Source organism: Vigna angularis, chromosome 4, assembly GCF_016808095.1.
Source record: "Vigna angularis cultivar LongXiaoDou No.4 chromosome 4, ASM1680809v1, whole genome shotgun sequence".
Taxonomy (NCBI): Eukaryota; Viridiplantae; Streptophyta; class Magnoliopsida; order Fabales; family Fabaceae; genus Vigna; species Vigna angularis.
Window position 1 is genome coordinate 27,070,805 of NC_068973.1, and position 15,149 is coordinate 27,085,953.

The window sequence follows — 15,149 nt, forward strand, 5'->3', positions numbered from 1 at the left end:
ATGCATCCATACAGTACTGTTTGTCAACCAACTTAATATTTTAACAACTATTTTTAATAATTTAACAACAGATTATTTTCACTATTTTTTTGTCCGAAATGAAACACAAGCTATCATATATATATTATTGTAATAAAGTTATCAAAAAAGTTGTTAAATTTTTTTTGGAAATGAACATAAGCTACCACGTATATTATTATAAAAAAATTGTCAAAAAAAAGATATTTTTCATTTGTTAAATAAACTTAAATGATAAAAGGTTAATTAGTAATTTCGGGTGAAGTTTTATTTTTTATAATTGCAAATCAGTTGCACCTAATTTCAGTTATTATTTTAGTTTTGTTTCAATGTAATTAATTTTGTAGTAAAGTTTGGATATTAAAAATATATTCAACTCTTATTTGTTTTACTATGATATATTATATTATTTATCTTATATATATAAATTATTATTTTTAATTATCATTATTTTGAATTATAATTATTTTGAATTATTATTATTTTATTATATATATTAATGGTAAACAAGGACAAGAGAGTCAAAATGCAAAGTGTCACCTATCTTCTTTGAAAAAAGAAAATACACGCTCCTATTAATTTTGAAGTTTTTCTCTTTTTCCTTTTTTCAATAATTGTTCCTCTGAAATATTTGAACTCCGGACAAAAATATAAGTTTTAAACACGCAAAAGGTCCACTTAGTGAATAGTGAAAGGATGATACAAATTGGTCAACTCATGTTCATCCACTTTCACACTAATGCTAAACTAACTACTTTTTGGCTTTATTTCAACTTTTCTATAAAAACCTAGTTTGTAATATTTTCTGCAATCATTATTTTTATAAAAATATTTGTATTTATAATTTAATTTTCTAAATTTAAAACAATAGATAAAATTTATTAATTTGTTAATTCACGAGCCTGAATTCATCTTTTATACTAACAATTTAATAATAAAAATTCATCACACTTTTTTCTCTTCTAATAAATACCATACTCCCAACTACTACTATACCCCAAAATTCTTCAGTGACTAGTAAGATACAACTAGCTGTATCATATACAACTTTATCGCAAAAATAATTTTAAAATATTTTTAAAAATAATGAAGGAGTCAAACTTTTTATAAAATGCAAAAAAAAAATAAAAATCCTACACTTAATTATGAACTATTATTCATTTATAATATTATACAATGGGATTCTTTTATTTATTGTATATATATTATAATTTTATTATATTTTCAATTATCATTTTTAAAGTTTTATATGTGGAGTATTCATAAGAATTTATAAAGTTGTATTAAGTTATGGAAAATCACAAAAGATATTATTTCAAAATTCAATTGCAGTGTTAATCTTTGTATTTTAGCTAATGCTAAGGAAAGAGACCCAAAGCAAGGATTATTATGGCAGACATTAATGAGTAGGGACACTTGCTGACAGTATTCACATTCATTTATGTCTTAATATTTGACTCTATTTTCTATCTTTTTAAGAACTCTTTAATTAATGACATTTAATTTGATTCAGCCTTAGACTTCTTTCCTATATACATTTTTTAGAAGAAAAAAACATATATATTAAAATAAAATTTTAACATTATTTTAGAGATTAAGAATACTAATTTTAATTTTTTGATAGATTAAAAATGAATTTTATAGAAACAAAAGTAAAAGTTTATCTATTTATAAAAAGTAGAAAAGACTTAAGCTCTTTAGCTAAGTAATAAATCTTCTTATTTAAGTTGACAAAATAACTAAGATTGATAGATAATTTTATCCAATATATAGGTGTTTAAAGGTCTGTTCGTTTGAAGAGATTGTTCTGTTCACACAAAATGACGATGATGGATTAAAAAAGAAATTGTATTTACTTTCAAAGATTAGTGAGGAATGAAATAGAAGGATTAGCATAATTCTGTTTTTCTTTAATCACCACGACAATGTGAAGATTTGGAAGAAATGATAAGTGAATCTTATCTTCAATCTTTGATAAATAATTTTCATACTTATATCATCATAATAATAATAATAATATAAATAATAATAATAATAATAATATAAATAATAATAATAATAATAATATAAATGATAATAATAATGATATAAATAATAATAATAATGATATAAATAATAATAATAATAATATAAATAATAACAATTATCATTTTATATTATTTTAATAATTATGAGCATTTTTGTAATCTTTAATTTTTATCAATGAAACAAATTTTTTATTTGTCACATCGTCAAATCTTACATTAATTTTCACAAATTCTACTTTCAAATCTGTTATACTCACTTTCAAATCCACTCAAATAAACAACAATTAATTTACCCTCAAATTCCCTCAAATTTATCTACTTACTTTTTTCAAATCATTCCTCCAGCACAACCTAAAACCTTCAAAGTAAACACACGTAAGAGTTTAATGAAAGTTTTTTACAGAACTCAATACATTAGACATCTTCAAAGAATAATTTGTCGAGACTTTAGAAAACTTATCTAGTGAGATATTGAAAATGAATTACAGTATGTGCAGTTTATGTAGATTATAATTTTGATTTTTCTAAATGATTAGACCTTTGAATGATAATTTGGTGATTGCTACAATTATGGGCAATAATTTTAGGCACTACTTTCTCTACAGTGAGTCTCACGTAAGCTATTTCTTCTTCTTAATATGCTTCTAGAAGTAAAACAAAATAAAATAGATTTTATTATGTTTTGAGTTACTAATAAATTTGAAATTTTTAATTGAGTTTTAATTAAATTTTTATGATCAATTGAATTTTTAACATTTTAAATTTTTTCAATGTCATGTGATGATTATTATACTGTCATCCTACTTAAATTTATTTATATAATATTTTGTTATAAAAGAATAAGGATGATAAATTTCTAAAAATTTATTGAATTTAAAGGAAATTTTTATTAAATTTAATTAAAATTATAAAAATGATAAATTATAAAAAATTACAAAACATAAAATACATAACTAGAAAATAATGAAATATAAAATTATAAAATTTTAAAATTTTAAAACTAACAAATTACAAAATAAAATAAAAATATAAATTATAAAATTATCAAAAATATAAAATTATAAAATATAGAATTATAAAAATAGATAGTTATAAAACTATAAAAGTTAAAATTTAAAAATTATGAATTATAATTTAATAATTTAATAATTTATAATTTTATAGTTATGTAATTATATAATCATATAATTTTATATTTGATAATTTGATAATTTTACTGTTTTATAATTTAAAAATTTAAAAATTTTTATCTTTTCATAATTTCACAGTTCATACTATTTTAATTTTATAATTTTACAGTTATCTAATTTTATAATTTATAATTATTTATTTTATAATTTGATAATTTCAAAATTATATAATCTTATAACTCTATAGCTTTATAATTTTGTATTTTTGTAATGTTAGAATTTTTAACTTTATAATTTTATAATTTTTAATTTAATATTTTTATATAGTTAAATATTTTTAATTTTTAATTTTGTATTTTATAATTAGTTTCATTATCTTTTAAGACTATGCTATATTTGAAAAATTTTAATTAAGTTTTAAATAAATTTTGTAGATTATTAAGTACTTATTAAATTTATATTTTTCTATTCAATCACTCCGATTAAATTTGTCTTATTTATTGAATTCTATTCACGTGTTATTTTTTAACATCCTAAAAAATTAATAAAACTAAACTTAATAATTGACTTTACCTAAACAAGAGAATGATGAAAAATCTTACTTTTTATTATATGTCTTAACTTCATCATTCACTAGCACTTGCTCACTTTTGATATTCTCCTAAACTCATACCATTAAGGTGATAATTGGAAAAGACAAAATAAAACACATAAACAAACAACACAAAAGTAAGGATAAATTAATATCAAAAGAAACAAACACACGATATCATAATTCATCATACATATAGTTCATACCAAATTAAACAAACATCCTAGGCATATCATGAACCTAGACCTAACCATTCGGATAAGGTATGAATGTCGAGCTATGGTGGGTCATGCACTTATAGTGGTCTCTATTGTTCTATAAAGCCATTGTCAATAGGTTTCACCCTACCAGAGTCACAAGGTTAATTTGTACCGCATCTTATCCCATACTGGAATCACCTAGACTAAGACTTCCTACTATTCACCACATGTATCACTCTTCTCTAATTGAGAATGAATGATCATTAAAGTATTAGGATAACTCTCAAGACTGAGCTCCCTTTATTCATACCAACAACACTTTGATACAACCATTAAGAATTCTCCTTAGAACTCTTACACACTTCATACCATTCAATTATATGTTTCAAACCTTACAACAGATCATACATTAAACCATTATACCATTTAAAACCATGCACATAAAAGAAATGAAGTTAAAACACTCAAAATGACTCAGACACATTCATCTAGTGCTAGAAATAAAGTTGCCAGCGAACACAGGCTCGTCCATCGAGCAGCCTCTACTCGCCTAGTGAGAGACAAACTAAAAAGTTTCACAAGGCTAGCGAGATGGCTTGCCTAGCCTTTAAAACTCATTGCTAAAAACCTCATATACTCGTCTAACGAGTAGTATTCACTCGTCTAGCGAAAGACAAAACATCAAGCTCCACAAGCTCAGCGAGCTGGCCTGCCTAGCCTCTAAAACTCATTGTCAGAACTCTCGCATACTCGCCCAACAAGTCCCCTTTGCTCGCCTAACCACTCTGCATAATTCTACAACACTTAAAGTTCAAAATTTGCACCCGTAAACCCCTATGACCTATCCTAAACACGTTTACCAACTTCTAACACTCTTAGATTGTATTCTAAACTATAATGGACCTATCCAAATGTGTATAAACCAACCTAAACTAGTTTTGAACTATTTTACCACAAGATTTCAACATAGAAACAACTAAAACCTATAATTGAATTCCACAAGTTTTAGTTCACAACTAAATCACTTAGGAGTCTGAACAAGTAAGAAATGACTCAAGATAGACCCCAAACACTTAACATACCTGAAACCTACCAAATCAAAATCTCACTCTTCAAAATCCCTAAATCAAGCCTGAAAACTATCCTCTTGACTCATACTCACTTCTATCTCAAATTTTTATCAACTCAAGCTATCAATTAGTTCTAATTGACCCTACAGAATGTCCTACATTGTTGCTTATCCCTTCAGACCCTTACTTCTAAAACTCACCTATCAAAACCCCACTTTTAGACCAAACTAGTTCATGTCTTAGCGCATAACATTTCTTTTCAACACGTAAACCAATTCATCACCAACAATTTCACAACAGCAACAACATTCAAGTTAAATATCACATCTAACCAAAACCATTCAATCAAATTCAATTAATAAAAAATACTTAATACTAACATACTCATTTCAATAATTCAACATATATTCAACTCACATACTAATAACTATCATTTCATACTTTATAACTAAAAATAAATAAAACACTAGCTTTCCTTACCTTTTAGAAGACCAACCGCTCTGGAGAATCCTATTCCGCTCACACAGCTCAAGGAGCTCTATATGTAGCTATAGATAACAAAAAAATGATTAGGGTATACCATTAGTACCATTCATCAACAGAGATTCTTATAGAAGACTCATACATTACATGCAAAATGAGCGAGACCCACATGCAACATAAGAAAGAAAGAACTAGAGAAAAGGGGTCAAAACTTAACTTAGACAAAGAAACTGGTAGGTCTGTATTGAAGAGTTCGCCACCAAAATCACTCCTATAGTCTCACTTCTTCGATCAGATGAACATAGAAGAAAAACTTCTATAGAAAAATCAATGAACTTTAGAAAAATGATTTCTAGAGAGATGATGTGTTTTAAAATAATGAAACTCATTTATAAAATATTCATTTATATTAAAATCTTTTAATAATAAAATAATTGAGTCTCATTATTTTTAAATCACTATAATTTCTAAAACACAATTTTCTAGGTGTTTACAATTTTATTATTTTAAAATTTTATAATTTATAATTTTAAAATTTAGTAATTTTATCATTTTATATTTTTAGAATTTTATTATTTTAATTCAAAATTGCATGATTATAAAATTGTGATTTTACAATTTTAGTTCAAAATTAAAAATATATCTTATTTTTATCTTTTATTTCAAAAAAACATAATACCATAAAAATTTAATACCACTTGTTGAAATTTAGGGAGGAGTAATTACTCCCGTAGTTTGGAGATAGCGGAACAATGACAATGTTAGATTTGTACGTGAAGGTTGCATCATATATACTATAAAATATACTATAAACATATTAATATTATGTATTATAAAAAATTAAACTTTATATATATATATATATATATATATATATATATATATGTGTATGTATGTATATAATAAAATGGTGAAAATAAGATTATAAAACTATAAATTTATATATTTATAAAGTTATAAATCACAGTTTATTAAAGTGACGCAGAATAACAATCATAGTTAAACAATTAACAACCACATCACATAGTTAGTAGAGAAATTTTAAACCTAAGAATCAATTAAAAAATATAAATTTATTCAAAACTGAATAGACTACAAAAATTATCAGGATTTAATTGAAAGTGTCTATATTTTTCAGAGATTTAAAATATAATTTAAATGGTTGTGAAATTTGTTATGTTCATGAGAAAAATTAATCCAAATTAAATTAATAGAATTGAAAAAAAAATTGTTATTTTAAACTTTGAAAAAACAAATAAAAAATGTAGAATATTTGTTTAGAAAAATAGAATCGAAAAAGGTTACGTGAAGTTGGGTTATGAAAGTAGTGCGATGTGTGAATGTTGATAGTTTGGTGATTGATTGATTATTGATTATTGGAACCACTCACATGGTCGCAAAGCAACTTGATTCCATTGACCAAACTGGATTCAATTTTCCTCTTTTCCCATTTGAGTATGGATTTTGCGGAACAGCCATGATTGGCAATTTCTCACTATTGTTCTAAGTTATGTCATTAACTCACCTAAGTTTTTTTTAGGTATGTAACTATGGGTCCTCAAAGAAGTGGAACACACGTGGGTTACTAAATCGATCTATTATAATATGTTTTTAATTGGTAAATAAAAAATATGCAAACAATTTTTTTACATTCTCTTTCTTTATATAAAATTTAAGTTCACTATCCAAAAGTATATCATAAATAGAAAATACCCTAAAAACGATATATTTTAGAGAAAATAAACATAAAGAAAAGAAATGATGGTAATATTTTTAAAGGTTAAATATGTTTTTAATTTTTAAATTTGAATTAAAATTAAAATTTGTTCATTCCATTTTAATAGTATAAAACTATCAAAATAACACGTTAAGTAGATATTAAAAGAACAATCAGGTAAAACAAACATTTTTCAAAGAAGAGATTTATTTCTGTAAATTTATTTAAGTACACATGTGCTTTACCCCATCTCTCACTGAAGCAATTGTAAAGACTTCTTCCTAAACTCACACCATTAAAGGTGATCATCACAAAGGAGAAAACAACCGACAAACAAGAACAAAAGCAATGGTAAGTTAGAATACAAACAATTAAGGATATATAAAAATATTTAAACATTTTACACAAGATACCCATAAATATTTTATGCATGACAATACTTTGATTGGACTGTCCAGACTTATAATGAATACCGAGCTATGACGGGTTGTGCACTTGTGGTGGCATCTACTGCTTTGCAAAGTCATTGCCAATGAGTTTCACCCTTGTGACGGGTTTCACCCATTATTATATGTTGCGCTACTCCGATCCTCACATTTCTTTACTCATTAGTTTAGTGAAAGAATGCTCTCTTCATGTCAATTGTACCCTGCAAATATTCACCCTTGAAGAACTTTCTTCAAAACTACTATAATCTTGCAAAAAACCTTGTCATTTTGTTTCCTCAATATTGTTTCTATTCCTTGAAAACATATATGCCAGAAATCATTCCTATCTACCCAGACTTACACTAAATGATTTCCAATCTTTCCTCTACTTCTCTTTTGAGATCTAACAAACTTGTAGTTCACTTAATGATTGCACTGAATCCAAACTAATGTTATCCTAACCAAAACATCCACATACCTCTTGTACTTCACAACTTCAATAGGAACTATCCAAAAAGAAACTATTGACACTAGTTCTGCTTTAGACACCGCTGCAAAATGAACTCCACTTCTTCAAGGTAGAAAATCTAATTCTTGCTGCAGAACACCAACCAAAAACCTTACACCACAAGACTTACTCTTCTCTTCCACACTTGTCCTCATAAACTCTTATGATACTCACAACCTTTTGTCTTTACCTTTAACTTGATCTACTTCTGATGTATAACTAATGATTGTCCTTCTTAAAACACAACACTTCTCTTAAAGACCATAACCTCCAAAAATGTTTTGAAAACAACCAAACCTCCCTTATGATCACACCCCAAACTGATGAAGGAACAACATCATCTCTTCTCCACTTACATTAGTCAGACATCCCTGATTCACATAACACCAATTTTCCTATTTTTTTGTCTTAACCCCTACTTGATGTAGCTCCACTATTTTCTCTCCCTTTCTTAAAACTAGAAACACCTTTAAGAGACTAGAAACTTACCAAACAAAGTTGAAAGACGACCAATGCTCTTATAAGATTAAGCTTCAAACCTACAAAGAAATTACTTCACATAAACCTCCAACCTAAGCACTTTGATCACCTCATCAAATACCACATAACATAGAAATCTTCATGGAATCACTACCACAACAAACATTATCAACATACCCTCAAGCTTTCTTTAAGAATCTACCTTTTCTTTGAACCTCAGAAACACTCCCTCTAAACCTCTGATCCTTTGAATACCATCAGCCCTCAACACAACTCTCTGGCCTAATCTAAACCCACAACTCATTGTCTTCTGTAAACCAACATCTAAACCACAATTTCTTTCTTGATCAAACTCAGCCTGACATTCAACACCACCATGAAACCACACCTGATGCAAACTAGTGTTACCACAACATGTCGTTTCTTATCTCTTAACATCTCAACCAACCTTAAGCTCTCTTATTATTTCGATAATCACTTCAAAAACTTATATTGTAGACACCCCATTTTTATATATTTAAATACCCTTCTTCTCATTTCCTCATACACTATGCTCTTAATTCTCTTGCCTTACCTTTTCTTACTAAATTGACTTTCGGATGTTCTTCTTCTTTCGATGCTTGAAGTCTTCCTCCTCAGTCCAAGGTCAAACCTTACTTCTATGCGAACCACTAATCTTGAAACATCCCTCAAAGCTTGACTCCGATGCATCCACTTGTTGAGAGTATCTAACTATCTCCTTCTAATTATTACTCAGCTTAAAACCCTTATAGTACTCTAATTTTCCTCAAAGACTTCATGTTTTCTCAACTTGGAAATTCCACCTTCTACTAAACTCTCTTCAAAATGCTCTATGCCCTACACAACTACTTCTCAAACTCTTCTTCTTTTACTTCCTTTCTAGATATTTATTCCCCTTGGTCCAATTTAGAATTCCTATTCTTTTCTTAACTTAAGCTTCTAACCTTCCACCAGTTTTATTCTTTAGATCTCAAATATCACTGATATACCAAACTATGTTGCCTTCTCAACCATTGCTACTTCATTACTCACCAACCCCTTCCTTTTTCTGACCTGTGATGTTGCTGAAACACATAACCAACTGATTTCCTAAACCTTGCTACACAAATTCTTACCCAAACTGCTCTTGGTAACTTGTGATTTCTACTCCCCTAACTTTGTTCTTGAAACTCCTTCAACAAAACATAGCTTCTCAACTCCAACATATTTCTCCATCCTTTGTAGACCAACTACTATGATCTTGTAACTCTCAATCTCCAACACATCACATCTCCCTATCTTTGAGGAAAAACTTGTCTCAAAGGCTTTAACCAAATCTAATAAAGGTATACAAGTCAAGTTACCTTGAATCTGCATTCCTCTATCACTATAGAGCATAAAACACTACCACAAAGACAAGACTAAGACAATAAGCACTATAGAAAACAAGACTCAGATCACAACTCTTTCCTTTTTCCCGACCTTCAGAATTAAGAAAGGAAAATCATCTTTGATATAGTCATGAGTGTGCACCCTTATTACTCATATCAAGATGTTTTATGTTCTCAAAACTTCCAGTTAGATACACCAACTCTACGATTGAAACTTAGAAAGACATGACAAATCATGTCACCTAGACTCAACTTTTCACAAGAAAGACACGACAAATCCATAACTCGTAGGTCATCCTAAGAACGAACTACTCTGATACCATTAATGTAACATCCCATTTTAATAGTATCAAACTACCAAATGACATGTTACATAGATGCTAAAAGAACAACTAGGTAAAACAAAACTTCTTCAAAGAAGATATTTACTTTTGTAGATCTATCTAACTACACATCTACTTCACCTTACCTCTCGCTGTAGCAACTGTAAAGACTTCTTCCTAGGCTCACACCATTAAGGTGGTCATCGCAAAATAGAAAACAACCGACAATAACAAAAGCAAGGGTAAGCTAGAATACAAACTATTAAGGATATATAAGAACATTTAAACACTTTACACAAGATATACATATCACAACAAAACAACCAAACACTTTATGCATGACAATACTTTGATTGGACTGTTCAGACTTAGCATGAATATCGACCTATGGTGGGTTATTCACTTGTGGTGGCTTCTACTACTTTGCAAAGTCATTGTCAACTGGTTTCACCCTACCATACTCACAAGGTTAGTCTGTTTCACGCCTTAAATCATACTAGAAGCACCCAAGACTAAGACCTTCTGTTACGTACATGTGTCAAACCTCTCTACTTGAGAATGATTGACCATTAGAGTGTCAATATAACTTCCAAGACTGAGCTCCCTGCATTCATACTAACGATACTTGAAACCACATCACGAAGTTCCACCTTAGAACTAACTTTCATAACTTTGAAACCATATATGTATCACTTTACTTTTACAATGCATACAAACATATGAAAACACTGAACATACTTTAAATAACTAGAAACAACCCAACAAGTCATCATAGAACACATAAAATAATTGATGTCCAAGATGTAGAGTTGAAACCAGAGAGTTCCACAACCTAGCTGTGAACGTTTCCACAACTTGTGAATTTGTCTCGAGAGAAACAAATTGAAAACCAGCGAGTTCAACAATTGAGTTGTAGCTTTTTCCGCAACTTGTGGTTTTACTTTAGGAAGTGTGAAATTGAAAACAGAGAAATGCACAAGCAGATTGTGAATTTTTACATGAGTAGTGGAAATTTTCAAAGCAGTTACTAACCTCTCATAGATACACTTCAAATCTCAACATGTACATTTCCCCCTACATTCTACTGATTCTTATGACCATCTATACCAAGAGAAACATTGAAAAACACCTTCCTAACTCAAATTAGTTATCTCAACCTCAACTAAAAACTTAACACCAATCAAACTCCATTCTATACCTTTCAACATCAATTCTCTGCAACTAATATCTTACACAAGTCTTAATAGACTTAATAACAGCCCCCAAAACCTCACATTCTGTTCAGTCCTTATAAATCAAAATATTACTAGTGAAAACTCCTAAAATGAACTAAACACCATATAAGACACCTCTAAAAGATGACCAACTAGTTTTACATCAGAATATTGTTGTCATAACACTCAAACAAATCTTAATCAATCCTTATACCCCTATCAAAACACAGTTTAACCAAAATAACCCTTCCCTTAATTTTTCACCTATCAAAACCCCATTTCTAACCTAAAAACTATCTATTTCTTCTGCTAAAATGTAAAAAAAGCTTTATAAAATTTGACAACTCCTACTTCACCCAATTTAACATCTTTAAATTCATCACACACAAACTTTACATCAGAATCACATTTGACATCAATTAAATCACTTTTCACACCAACACATTATATACAATCAACTCAACCTATTAAATTTCTAAATCCAATACAATTTCACAATTCAATCAATAATTCACCATACAAACATTAATTAGAACTTGTCTATCAAACACATCAAGTAAAACTAACTTCCCTTACCTTACATCGACGATACAAAGCTCTAAAAACACCCTGATTATTTCTCGCACAAGGAATTTCTATGAATCACCAAATTGAAAAAGGAAAAAGTTCCTAGGACCTTAGATTTACCAAGAAGCTCAAAGAACAACACAAGACACACATGCAAATGGAAAATTCCATACATTGACTCGATTAAAGAGCGAAGAGCAAAATGAAGTTGAAACTTACTTGCTCCATTGTAGAAACTGGTCGGTTAGGAATGTAGACCTCGTCGCCGTGATCGATTAGGCATGTCTTCATCGTCAAGGAGATGACTCAGGAGTTATAACTCTTGGAGAGAAGGTAAAGAACTCTAGAAAAGTATTTTCGAGAGAGATTGTACATTTTAAAATAATGAAACTCGTTTATAACAAAACTATTTATAAATAAATTATTTAATAATAAAATATCTGAATCTCATTATTTTTAAACTATCACCACTTCTAAAATACCATTTTCTGGAATTTTATCGCTCATGTTTCAAATTTTAATATATTTTATTTTTTAAATATAAAATATGATTTAATATGTTTATTTTAAATTAATGATATTTTTTTAGGTTTGTTAAATTGTTTGAAGTTGTTATTTGAATTGGAATTATTAAGAAGTAAAAAAATTTTAACACTTATCTAATGACAATTTTTTTGAATTTGTTAAACATTGTTTTATAATGATATTTAAATTAAAACGTGTAAATAAGAAATAAAACAAGTTTAACCTAATTAGCTAAAAAGATTAAATATATTGTTTTGAAACCAAAATATATCATAATTTAATACATGAATAAGTTCTAATTTCACATTTAAAGTTTAAAACCTAAAAATATATTTAACTTTATTTTTAGTATACGCAATAATGCATTGTTGTAAGTGCAAAATTAGAGCTGTCAACACTAGTAACCTGGTTCAACCCGGCCCGGCCTACAACAAGTTGGACACTTAATGAGTCAATCCAACCCGGCTCACTTATTAGTGAGCTGAAAAAATTCGAACCCTGCTCGACCCACCACGGGTTAGTAGATTAAACGGGTTGACTCACTGGCTCATTTAATTATAAGTTTTTTTTAAATAAAAAAAATTAATTTTTTTAATTCCAATCTAAATAAATATCACTCTAAAACTGTGAGAACCTAAAAATTTGGGGGATTTAAAAGAGTGAATTAGTATATATTAGACCAATAAGAACCATATTTCTATTTTCAGTATAAAATATATTTTTAGACAAACCCGGTTCATTAGCCTAAACCCAACTTCTCTCTAAACTCTGTTTTCTTCCTTTTGCTCTGCCTTCTCTCTACCCTTTCACAAATTTCAACCGTTGCATTTTCATATAAGTGGAGTTCCTGCGTTCCCGGAGTCGAGAGCTTCCCATCCATCCAAGACGTAATTCCATGATCTTCAAGGAGAAGATCCATGGTGGTGCCCTTAGTGTGTTTTAGAATGATTAGCATGGAAGCTCAGTCTTGGGGGTTATCCTGAAACTACAATGGTCAATCATTCTCAAGTAGAGAGGATTGAACCATGTCGTGAGTAGCAGCAAGAGGTCCTAGTCTTGGGTGCTTCCAGTATGGCCAAAGGTGAGTGATAACGGACTAACCTCGTGAGTGTGGTAGGGTGAAACCCATTGGCAATGGCTTTGCAAAGCAGTAGAGGCCACCACGAGTGCATGACCCGTCATAGCTCGGCAATCATTCTAAGTTTGGACGAGTCAAGCTTAAAGTGTAACAAGTTGTGTTAAGTGACCCAATATATATGATTTAAACTTGCATGTTGGGTGTAATTGTTATAACAAGATTTTTGTATATCTAGCTCACCCTTATGTTTGTGTTTGTCTTTCGTTTGTGTTGTGTTTTCTGTTGCAATGATCATCCATTTGGATGTGAGTAGAGGTAGATGAGGTGTTTCTAGAGCAGGCCTTGGAGGGAGATGACACCGCTGCTTAGCCTAGTTAGGATCCATAGGCTTCTGTTTATTTTGAAATACTCTATTGTGTTAAAGTTTTAAATTACAACCTTTTTGGGATGACTGTAACCTTAAGACTTTATCTACAAGTCTTCTTCTAACTGTCCTATTATATTAAAATGTGGACTACTAGATTATATAGTTCTATATAATCTGGGACGTTACATTAATGGTATCAGAGCAGTTCGTCCTTAGGATGACCTGTGAGTTGAGGGCTTGTCTTGTCTTCTCTGTGAAGAATTGAGTCTAAATGGTATGATTTACAATTTCCTCCAAGTCTAGATAGTAGAGTGTGTATCTAACTAGAAGTTTTGAGAACAGAAGACGTCTTGATAAGAGTAATGAGGGTGCATACTAATGAATCATTATTTTATTCACTTCATTTAGTTTATTGTGCTAGAATTAATTAGGGAATTGTGCTTAATTGTCCAGTATTTTCCCATTTTACTGAATTGAGCCTAATCCGATCAGAAATTCTTATTTTAATTAATTTGAATTATCTGAAACGAATTATTTACATTATTGAGTGCAGGAAAAATTTTGGAAAATATTTTTGGACATTTAGACTTTCTGTACAAATTCCCAATTTCTCTCGGGTAATCGTTTACAGGGGTGCTGTAAACGATTACCAGTTCCTTTTTGAACACTCTCACTCATTCCTTGCACAACTTGCTCCTCCAAGTCATGAGGGGTCACCCCACACTCCTTGGCCTCACATCACATCACCATCCACCCTCTCCCACCACTAGAACACCTGAACAAGCCTCAGACAGGGGCAGAAGTGCCTAAGAGTCAGTTTTTTTGCCAATGGTGACCTGTGTTCACCTGACTGAGTACCTGTGTTGGACTTTCTGTACAAATTTGTAATTCCTCTCGGGTAATCGTTTACAGGGGTGCTGTAAACGATTACCAGTGCTGCGTGAATGTTGTGTCAACTTGTGTGTCTTCGTTTGAGTTCAATTCTTATCCGTTTTGCATGCAATTTTTTTTCATAGTTTCGTCTGGATGTC